Below are 10,819 nucleotides of genomic sequence, written 5' to 3'. Positions count from 1 at the left end.
CGCGAGAGCATCGACTGCGGTCGCCAGAGCTCCCGCGATTGCAAGAGCTCCCGCGGTCGCAAGGCCGGAGCGGCGCTGAGTTGCGAGGGCCACCCAACGCTGCTTGCAGCTTTAATTTTGTTTGTTTTGGATAACTACTTTTCCCCTGTTCTTCGCAAACCCAAGGATCGTGGATGTGGGCTAAAAAGATTACTACAAAGATGGCGGAATCTAACAATCAACCGGAACTCACTGAGGCCGCCTCTCAATAAACCAGGCATGAGTCCATGTTGAATGCGTTGTTCGAACAACAATGATCGGATGCCGGCTGGCTCGATCAGGCATTAAAAGGACAGGCATTAAAAAGAGCATTTATCAACGAACTACAAGAACCTCTCAAGGATCAGCTAGCTGGAAGGGATGAACCACGATCATTGGAGGATTTAATAACGCCTACCATCCATTTCGAAAACTGGCTGCGAGAGAGACAACGTGAGAAAGACTAAGTTCCATTCGACTTACTCTCCTTCTACTCGTCTAACTGTCAGTGATCAAGCAAACAAATCCAGTTCAACCATTCCGGAGCCAGAAACCATGCAGCTAGGTCATGCTAGATTAAGTCAGGGGGAGAGACAACGACGCTACGAGGTCAAGAAATGTTTTTACTGCTGTGATAAGCGACATTCACCGATAAGCGAAAAGTGCAGGCTCACTAGGTAAATAAGGGGGTTCTAGTGAGCAGCCTAACACAACCCCTTGGTCCCCATTTTTTCCTGCACACCACCTTGGTGAATGAGCAGTTGAAGATCACCATCCATGCATTGGTGGACTCATGAGCGGAGCAGAGTCTCATTTCAGAAGATCTCATCCGAGAGTTACAACTCTCTCTGCAGGCAGTGACTTCGCTACTACCAGTCATGGACATCTCCGGAAAAGTCATCACTCACATCAAACATTGAGTCACCAACCTTCAATTCATGGCAACCGGTAACCGGTAAGTTTTTGGTTTTTTCTTCTCCTACACCTCAGATGATATTAGACTACCCTTGGTTACGCAAACACAACCCAGTGATAAATTGGACAGAAAGAAGGATAGAGTCCTGGAGTGATTTCTGTTTACAAAATTGCCTCCAATCAGCCATGCCTGTTCTCCCAGTAAATAGAGAGGCCCCTGAGAAAATCGAACTGTCCAAGGTTCCCTCTGAATATCACCACCTAGCCCCAGTATTTAGTAAGTCCAAGGCACTATCACTTCCTCCACACAGACCTTATGACTGTGCCATCGAGTTATTACCCAGGGCTCCCCTTCCCTCCAGCCGACAATTTAACCTCTCTGTCCCAGAAAGAGAGGCTATGAAGTCCTACATCGAGGAGTCTTTATCATCGGGCATCATCCACCCTTCCACATCTCCTGTCGGTGCGGGATTTTTCTTCGTAGAAAAGAAGGATAAAAGTCTCCGTCCCTGCATTGATTACCGTGGTCTCAATCAAATAACTATTAAAAATAAATATCCCCTACCTCTAATAGACTCCGTCCGCCAACAATTACACGCTGCCACCATCTTCACGAAACTGGACCTCCAAAACGCTTACCATTTGGTAAGAATTAGGAAGGGAGATGAGTGGAAGACTGTCTTCAAGACCCCCTTAGGACATTTTGAACATTTAGTGATGCCCTTTGGACTCACTAACACTCCTGCAGTCTTCCAGTCCCTCATTAACAACATTCTGCATTATTCTTTGAACATTTCTGTGTTTGTGTATTTAGATGATATCCTCATCTATTTCCAGGATCCCCTCCAGCACTGGCAGCAGGTTCGAGCAGTTCTTCAGAGGCTTCTGGAGAATCAGCTTTTCATTAAAGCTGAGAAGTGTGAGTTTAATGTCCCCTCTGTGACCTTTTTGGGATTTATTTTTGGACAGGGGTATTACAAGACTGACCCTGAAAAGACAAAAGCAGTAGCTGAGTGGCCTATTCACTCCGACCGACGCCAACTGCAAAGGTTTCTGGGTTTTGCCACCTTCTACCGCCATTTTATTAAGGACTACAGCCTAGTGGCCACCCCACTTACTCAACTTACTTCCACCAATCGGCTTTTTGAATGGACTCCTGAGGCCCAAACAGGTTTTGGTGAGTTAAAAGCATGTTTCACCTCCGCTCCCATTCTTCGACACCCCAATCCTAAGCTTCAATTTATAGTGGAAGTGGATGCCTCGGATTCGGGGGTCGGCGCCATACTTTCCCAGAGGTCAATGCCAGTGCCAACTGTTCAGAGAGGAGCTGCTGAACCGTTATTCAGAAAGTGCACGCTTTTATTTGTCAGTCGACATGTTTGAGGAAGAAGAAGAACAGGACAGTATAATAATGGCATTTTATAAACAGAAGAACATAAATTGGGCAGCTCCATTTAAGTGCAGGCTGAGAGGTATTATAACATTATTCGTAACACTTTTTCCACTATGATGTTATGACCTGATTTTAATTGCTGCCGATTCAACTTTTTTTTCCGTGTTCTTTCACACAAGCAGATGCAGCAGTGGGTGATGGCGTGAACAGACATGTCCTATCCTTGTCTTGACATGAAGACATGAAAGTGATGTTTTTATTAACAGAAAAATCCTCTTTTGTTGAGAAATTCAAAATACCTACTTACAGAAATCTTTTTAAACAATGTCAAATGTTAGATTAAACACAATTTAAAAACATCCTTTTAACAATATGAACGGGAGCAAAACTGACAAGGATTTCATTGTAACCACTTTTTAAATTTCCATACTGTCTTATTTTAATGTGCAACATATATTCCATCCACTTCTTCAGTCATTTGTTAAATTTTACTCTGAAACTTATTGTAACTTCAGTTAATCATGAAGCTCTACTCATGTTAATTTGTGCTAATGCATACAATTCTCTTTTTCACAGCAACACCAGATGTTCTTGAAGACCTCATGAAGTTTTGGGTTGGGTGGGAACATCCAACTAGAAACTTGAACGTTGAGGTTGTTACATCATGTTATCCTGTGGCTCTCACTTGCTTCATCACATTGAACCTCCCCAGCAAGTACAATAGCTATCATAATTTTAAGCAGGATTTGACGATGGCACTCTCGTCCATTGATTCAGGCTTTGGACTGCTTTAAGAAAAAATTTTAATCAGTATGTTGGATCTTGGCCACCATTCACAAGGCACAATCAAGTGAAGTTCAAATGTTCCACAGTAGCTTGTTCTGTTTTGGTTCTAAGTAACTGGTATTCACATTCTTTTATCTGGCCTCTAGAAAGTTTTCCATGTATTGGACAGTGTTAAGAAAAATGTCTGCTCCAAAACAGTCAGATTGCTGCAATGGATCTGTGTAATCTTGCAGTGCTACGATTTCCTGCTCCAAAAGAGGACTGTCAAGTTCAGGGACAGTGACACTTGGATTACGTTTGTTCGTGTAGCTGCTGTCCTCCCATTGAATTCCCGAGATGGGTATTACCTAAATGACATTTGTATGACAAACAGAAATGCATATTAAATGTTATTGAACATATTTACAATTGTGTACTTTTTTATGTAGCACTACTTTGAACAAAAACGATTAGAAGTAACAGAGCAATTACAAATTTAAGGTAATAAACATATTACAGGACATGATTAGAGCTGGGCCTGCTTGATACAGTAGTTTTATTTTTCTTTGAGTAGCCCGAGATGAGGACACACATTTATTGGGTAACAACATATAAACCTTCCTGGTGTGTTACAGGTGAAAATGTCCAATTTTGACATGGATTTTTTTGTTGTTGTAGAGTAGGGGTGTCAAACTCCAGTCCTCAAGGGCCACTGTCCTGCAGTTTTTAGATGTGCCACAGGCACAAAGCACTGACATGAAATGGCTTAATGTAAAATGGCTTGTGTAGATCAGTTCTCCAGAGCCTTGCTAATGACCTAATTTGACAAGGCTCGGTGGAACCGGATTCAGCTCAGACAGACATCAGTGAAGTTTTAAGATGTTTATTAAAACCGCTAAGCTAAAAGGAACGCTAGTTCCAAGGACAGTACTCTGTTCGTGGAGCAGGACGAGACTCAGAGCAGGTAAGTCCACCGAGGGTCAAGAGGGGGGAGTGACAGAGTCCTTGAGCCAAGGGGTTAGGCGAGAGGGAGTGTCCAGGGACAGTCGAGAGGTCAGAGCCAGGAGATCAGAGGTAGATAGCCAGATCCAGAAAAGCACAAACCAAAGGGCGTAGTCCAGAGAGGAGAAGCAAGGTCGGTTACTGTGAGTCAGAGTCCGTGGAGGTATCAAGCAAGGAGCAGGCAAGGAGCGAAGGTCGAGAGTCAGGCAAGGGTTCAAGATCAAGGAGGCAGGCATGGACTGTGAGAAAGCGCTGGACATCTACTAGGGTTAACGGTTCAATAATGTGGCAATGACTGTGAGTTGGTGGCGAGCTTAAGTACTGGCAGGAATAGGTGAAGATGATCATGATGATTGCTGTGGCGTGGCAGAGGCGTGGCATGAACTGCTAGACTGTGGAAAGTTACTAGAGACTGTGGCATGGAACCAGGAGGCGTGGCAGGAGCAGTGGAACTATGACATAATTATTCTATTCAGGCGTGGTGCAGCAGAGGCACATCTAAAAGTTGCAGGACAGCAGCCCTTGAGGACTGGAGTTTGACACCTGTGTTGTAGAGTTTTGAAATTATTTTCTGTATTGGAAAAAAAAGAGGGATTTATTGACATCAATCCTTTATTTCTACGAAGTGAAGAACATCACTGCAGTTAAGTGTTGATTAAAATTGTCAGTCATGGAGTTAATCACTAAAGTATTTTGGAAACATTTTTTGATTCTTATACTCCTGTCATGTGTCTGGGTTTTGTTCTGTTTTGATTTAGGGTTTTCTTGTATTTGCTGTTTTTTGTCCTTGTCTTGATATTGTTTTGTCGTCTTTATGCTTTGGTTCTGTGTTGTCATCATTCACCTGTCCTCCGCTCAGCAGTTTTCTGGTTTCTTGTCACACCCATCTCCAGCTGTCTTCACTCCTAATCACACACCTGTTCCCACTTCTCCTCATCACCCTCTGCTTTAAAACTTGATCTTCCTCNTCCACCTCTCTGCCGATTCATTGTTGTTTGTTCATGGTAGTTTCTAGTCTGGTCTCTGGTCCCTCTCTGTTTTTGCCTCGCCTTGTTCCGCCTTTGTTTACTGCCTGGATTTTTGTTATAGTTAGTTTTGCTGCCACGTCAGCTTTTTGTTTTCTAGTTTTGTTATTTTAATAAATCAGTTTTTGTTTTAAAGGATGAGTCTGCATCTTGGGTTCGCCTCGCTGTCACCACGTCATGACAACTCCTTGATCTTTAAAAATTCACTGGGTCCAATTGACCCTTGAACACTGCTGGAGCAGTTCAGAAACTAATGTAAAAGGAGGATTAAAATTGTTCCTCTGCCTTTATTTACCATGAGTCTTATGAGCTTCATTGATGATGGCTACTTATTCATTACGCATATTGTCGTCATGTTTAATACACACAAAGTTGACAATTCGTACCCTGATAAGTCATTCAGGAACAAAAAATTCAGTTGTTTTACAGATCACAGTTTATCCAGGAGTTCAACAAACCTGTTTTGTGCAATATTTATCTGGATACGCTCAGATTAATGCACATAAAAAATTCTAATCTTCCAAGCAGCAAACACAGGCTTAATGAGAGAGGTACAGAACTTATGCTTCATAGTCTGTAATCACATAACAACCTTGACTTTCTTGGAATTAGCATTTTAAGAGATTAAAAATCAACAGTATGAATGCCTTACTTACATCATGAACTGGCACTACAACAGGGTTAAGGGCTTGGCCCACCAACCACAACTGATTTGGGGTGAGGTTCTGCTCAGTTCTGATGGGATGGTTGTTCCATGCATCAATGAAGACATCCAGGCTGGCCTGCATGCGTGGTAGGAACCCATAATGGCAGCAGAATATGTACAGGACATTGCTGATGTCAAGTAACTGGCCGTCCTCAAGAGAGTGCAGGATATTGTAATACACTCCTGTGACACTCATGAACAAATCTCGCCAGAGGCGCTCAATCCTGTATTTATAAAACAGAAAAGGAAATACAATTTTGTAACTTGTCCTTTAATTTCCTTTGCATGAATTTAATTTTACTCAGCCATTTAAAAAAAAATCTGTTTCTATTCCTTTGTTTAAAACATTTCTAATAGAGTCAAGTGGCAGTATGAGTAATGTAACTGAAGTAGTAAAAACTTATCACAGAATATTGTCTTTTTCGGTGAGAATAAGAATAGTGTAACAATAGCTTATGGTATATGGTATATGGTATATGTTTTAATAGAAAATAATATAATAAATATAAGCTTCCAAATTAGTATGCTCACCGCTGATTGTGTATGCTTTTGTCTGCAATGAAGCTGTTAAAATCAGTTCCACGAACTGAGAACATCAATTCAGCTATCCCCACATATTCCCCTCCGTGATCTCCTCTAACTCTGAAAATTAAGACATGATTATACAAATTAGAATAGTTGAACATAATAAATGTTTGTAGCCTTTCACAGATGCGTTAATAACATAAAATTGTTAGTTACATTATATGTGTATGTAAACATTATATAAGACTGTTGGCATGTAACATGAAAGAAGAACAATGTTGTATTGAAATCCTCATGAAAGATAAATGTCTGATATGGCTTGCATTTGTCATTGATTAATGTCAAAATCTTGTGTGACAAAACACTGTTGCAGAGTACTACAATTTTAAATGAATCAAACAAGTAAAGGAGACGTAGGTGTTGCTTTGAAAGTTCAATCTGTCATTCGACCATATTGGCCTATGGTTGGGGCAAGGAGGTAGGAGTTCATTATGCAATCAGAAGTTTTTCAGTTTAAGCCCCTGTCTGCCTCTGATGTTGTGTTCTTGTGCGAGGCACTTCACCTGCCTTGCCTGCTGGTGGTGGGCAAAGTGCCAGGTGGCGTTATATGGCAGCCTTGCTTCTATCTGACTGTCACAGGACAGCTGTGGCTATAATGTTGTAGCTTACCATCTTCAGTGTGAATATGTGTGTGATTGGGAATGAGTGATGCAATTGTAAAGCATCTTTGAGTGTTCTGAAAAGTGCTATGTAAATTACGCATTTCATATGTGGAAGCTTATACCCCACTGCAGTTCCTTCATGTTAGACACAGTAATTTTAAAATAGCCCCTGTCATGTCAATAAATGGGACTAACAAAAAATGATGCAATTCCAACTTTTTTTTTTTCTTCTTGTAGGTAGGTAGGTAGGTACATTTATTTATACAGCACTTTTCAGCGCAAGGCGACTCAAAGTGCTTTACAACACTTATGAGTAACAGCATATGTTCATAGTGGTTGAAATAACAAGAAGGTACTGCTACATGGTGGGAAAGTGTGTGCTCTCTTCCTGTTTGTTATTTGTTGCTCCCTATAAGCAACGTCATTAAGAGAATGCATTGTATTGACATGGGTTTTATTAAACTAATAATTACATGAGTTTGTTGTTACAAAAAACATTATTTTGAAAAATCAGAAATAATTGGAAATTAGTAAGGGGTTAAAGGACTTTCTCACACTGCAGTTTATCCATAATAACATATGGAAGTATGTTTGACAGAACTGTTTCAAGGATTCGTACTGTAATCAAAACAGAAAATACAATGACATATAAGTACCTCAGAGGAAACCCATGCTCATAAACAGCTTCACTGAAGAACTTCAGGTGGGTATCAGATCTATTGTTGTCTGCTACCTTAAGATACATAATCTAAACATGGAGAAACAAATACAATAAACATTAATGTGGTCCAGATCTTATGTTCTTCTGTAAAGTAACAGGACTGACAAAGTTTTATTTGATAAAAATTGACTTCATGCCAGGTGACAAAAAAGGACTATGTACTCATTCTAATTCCCAATCTACTGTGAAGACATGAGAAATATTGGAAATTGCTCATTTGAAATATGCACTAAAAATGCTTAGACAGGAGGGGCTGAAATTCGAATAGGACACAAGTAAAGATACATTTCTTACCTTTCTGGAGTAGCCATCAATACCTCCAAAGATAACAAAGTTGTACCTAAGATAACAAAGTTGTACCTCAAATTCACTGATCTATTACTTTAGCTGATGTGATACAATAGATACAAAAACAGACACTCCACTTGACACAAGCAAAATACTTTACAGATAGTGTGCTAACATACCCGATTGTGATTTGTGTCAATGTGCACCATGTACCTCGGGTAAGGAACTGTGTACGTCCTCCTTACCACACATCCCATACGAGTCATCCTGGAGAGTACCCCTACACTGTCCACACGATGCATGGATGCATACACTCTGTCCCATTGTCCTCTGTGTAAGTAGGGCACCTTTAACTACTCTGTACCCAACATCCGGCATTGAGCTCTTAATTCCTGTGGCTAACAAGTCCAAGTCTTCATCACTACAGTCACTGTAGGAGGCAGATATTGATAGATTATTTTCAGCCATCCGCCTATAAAGCATAGCTTTTGAAACACCAAGGAGTCTGGTGATACATTTTGATGGTAGCCCAAGTTCTATAAGACATGCAAGTGTCTCTACTGATATAGTCAAACGTGGGCGCCCACGAAAACCTTTTTGCAAATCGAGTGTAAAAAATGTCTGGTCATTCTCTTGCTCGTGCTGGATAACAGTAATCCAGTCTGTAAGTACAGGGAGAATATCTTCAACTACATTTGCTGTGTCAGCCAGAGCTTGTAAGAAAACCAAATTCTGTCGGCAAACAAAAAGTAACCCTTCCATGTCAATAGGCTGCCTCTCCAAGATGTGGACCATTTGGTCATGCAATTGCTGAAGAACTTCACGTCTCATCGATTCCTATGGGAAACAAAGAAATATCTATTATGTCTTTATATTTACATAATGACAGGTGAATTTGTATGAAGTTTCCCTTAAATTGGTGCTGGAACTGTTGGATTTATTATGACAAATAGATTATCGACAATCATCAAGTCATTTACAATCTGATTAATAGTCAGAGGATGCAAAGTTAATTTGTTGAAAGGACTGCACACCCAGAGCTGTAACTAGGGTACAAATATATGGAAAATGTAAATTCAAATTCAAATATATTTTTTTAATTCCTAATGGAAATGAAATGTTATTGTAACTCCTTCATTTGGATTATTGAAAGACTTGTTGAAGATGGTGATGGCTGTTGGCAGGAAAGATCTGCAGCGGTCTGCACTGCACAGAATCTGAAGAAGCCTCCAACCAAAGATGCTCTGCCTTCCCAAAACAATATTGTGAAGAGAATATTTTAAATTAAAAAAAAGACCGTCAGTGAAATGTGACAACGTCAGGCAAGATCCCGACCCCAGCCCTGTGATGGAGGTGTTAGGCAAAGTTGTCACACTTTATTCATGTTTTATCAGGTTCACGGATGTGTCAAAGATGAATAACCCAGTAACAGATGGACTCCGGAGACAAGGTAAAAGGTAAGTGATTTTATTTACAGTGGGAAGTGGGTAACGGAACAGGATCTGGAAAGGGAGATATGAATGTGAGTATTAGATTCTTTTAGCGGAGTAGTTGATGGGCAAAGAGAGAAATGGATAACTTAGTCTTTCGGACTGGTCTGGGACATGAGGCTTGGAGGTGAGGTCCCAGATTTCAGTGAAGGGTATATACAGGTGAATGGTGCTCAGGCAAGTCAGTTCCAGGATGGTTGGAGGCAGACAGGCTCAGTCTCGGATCAACACAGGTGAAGGGTTCTTCAGATCTTCTGTACCAGACATCTTGGGAACAGATCAGGGTAGCACCACATGGAGTCAGGAGCTCTGGACACGCACAAATACAAAAATAGATTAATACTTTTCAGTAACAGATTTGGGAGTGAGGCTGAGATTAATTACCAACGGTAAACGATGGTTCAGCATCGATCTGATCCTCAAGACTGCCTTAAGAACTGTAGCGTGGCTGATCTTGATCCACTGCAGCTGAGAGTGATTAGTCAGCCGACCAATCAGAGAACAGGAGAGGCACAACAGGAGGCCAGATGTCAGATTGCCACATGTTTTTGCATGAAAAGAATTATAATAATAATAAATATATATGTGAGTGTATGTATGTATGTATGTATGTATGTATGTATGTATGTATGTATGTATGTATGTATGTATGTATGTATGTATGTATGTATGTAATATTTAGCAGTGACTTTTGGGATTTTTATTATAGCACAATATACAGAACGAGTATTCAATATTCGATCTGTGTATATCATAGTGAACCATAGCTCAACAGCGATCTTGAATGAAAAGAACCACAAGTCAAAAGGTTGGTAAGATGTGATAAACTATAAATTTATTTAAACAAAGTCCATGACTTGACATAGAATGCTGTTTTACCTACACGAGTAGAACGTGTGAGAAATATCAAACATTTACAAAGATGATGTGGATATAGATACAAAAAAAGTATCAAAATTAGCCATCAGAGTTTAATCTTTTAAAGTAAAAAAAAAGCTATCTCTGATCAGTGATAGGTACACCCCTTTAACAAAGGGGGAACAGTATGTGATGAGTGATTTATAAACATCAGATACCGTTCCCCCCTTCAACACAGGGGAACAGTGTCTGATGGGTGAAATATGGCCATCAGATATATATATATATATATATCCGAACAAGATCCGTGCGATAAACAGCTATGCCTTACCAGTAATCAGATACCCTGCAGGAATAATTACCTGGCCAAAGGAGGAAATGAAGACCACAGATGTTAAGACTCGGAAGCTACTAACCATGCATGGAGGGTTCCACCCCAAATCCAGCATCC

The sequence above is a fragment of the Kryptolebias marmoratus genome, linkage group LG17 (assembly GCF_001649575.2).
Source record: "Kryptolebias marmoratus isolate JLee-2015 linkage group LG17, ASM164957v2, whole genome shotgun sequence".
Taxonomy (NCBI): domain Eukaryota; kingdom Metazoa; phylum Chordata; class Actinopteri; order Cyprinodontiformes; family Rivulidae; genus Kryptolebias; species Kryptolebias marmoratus.
Note: the sequence above shows the minus strand (reverse complement) of the source record.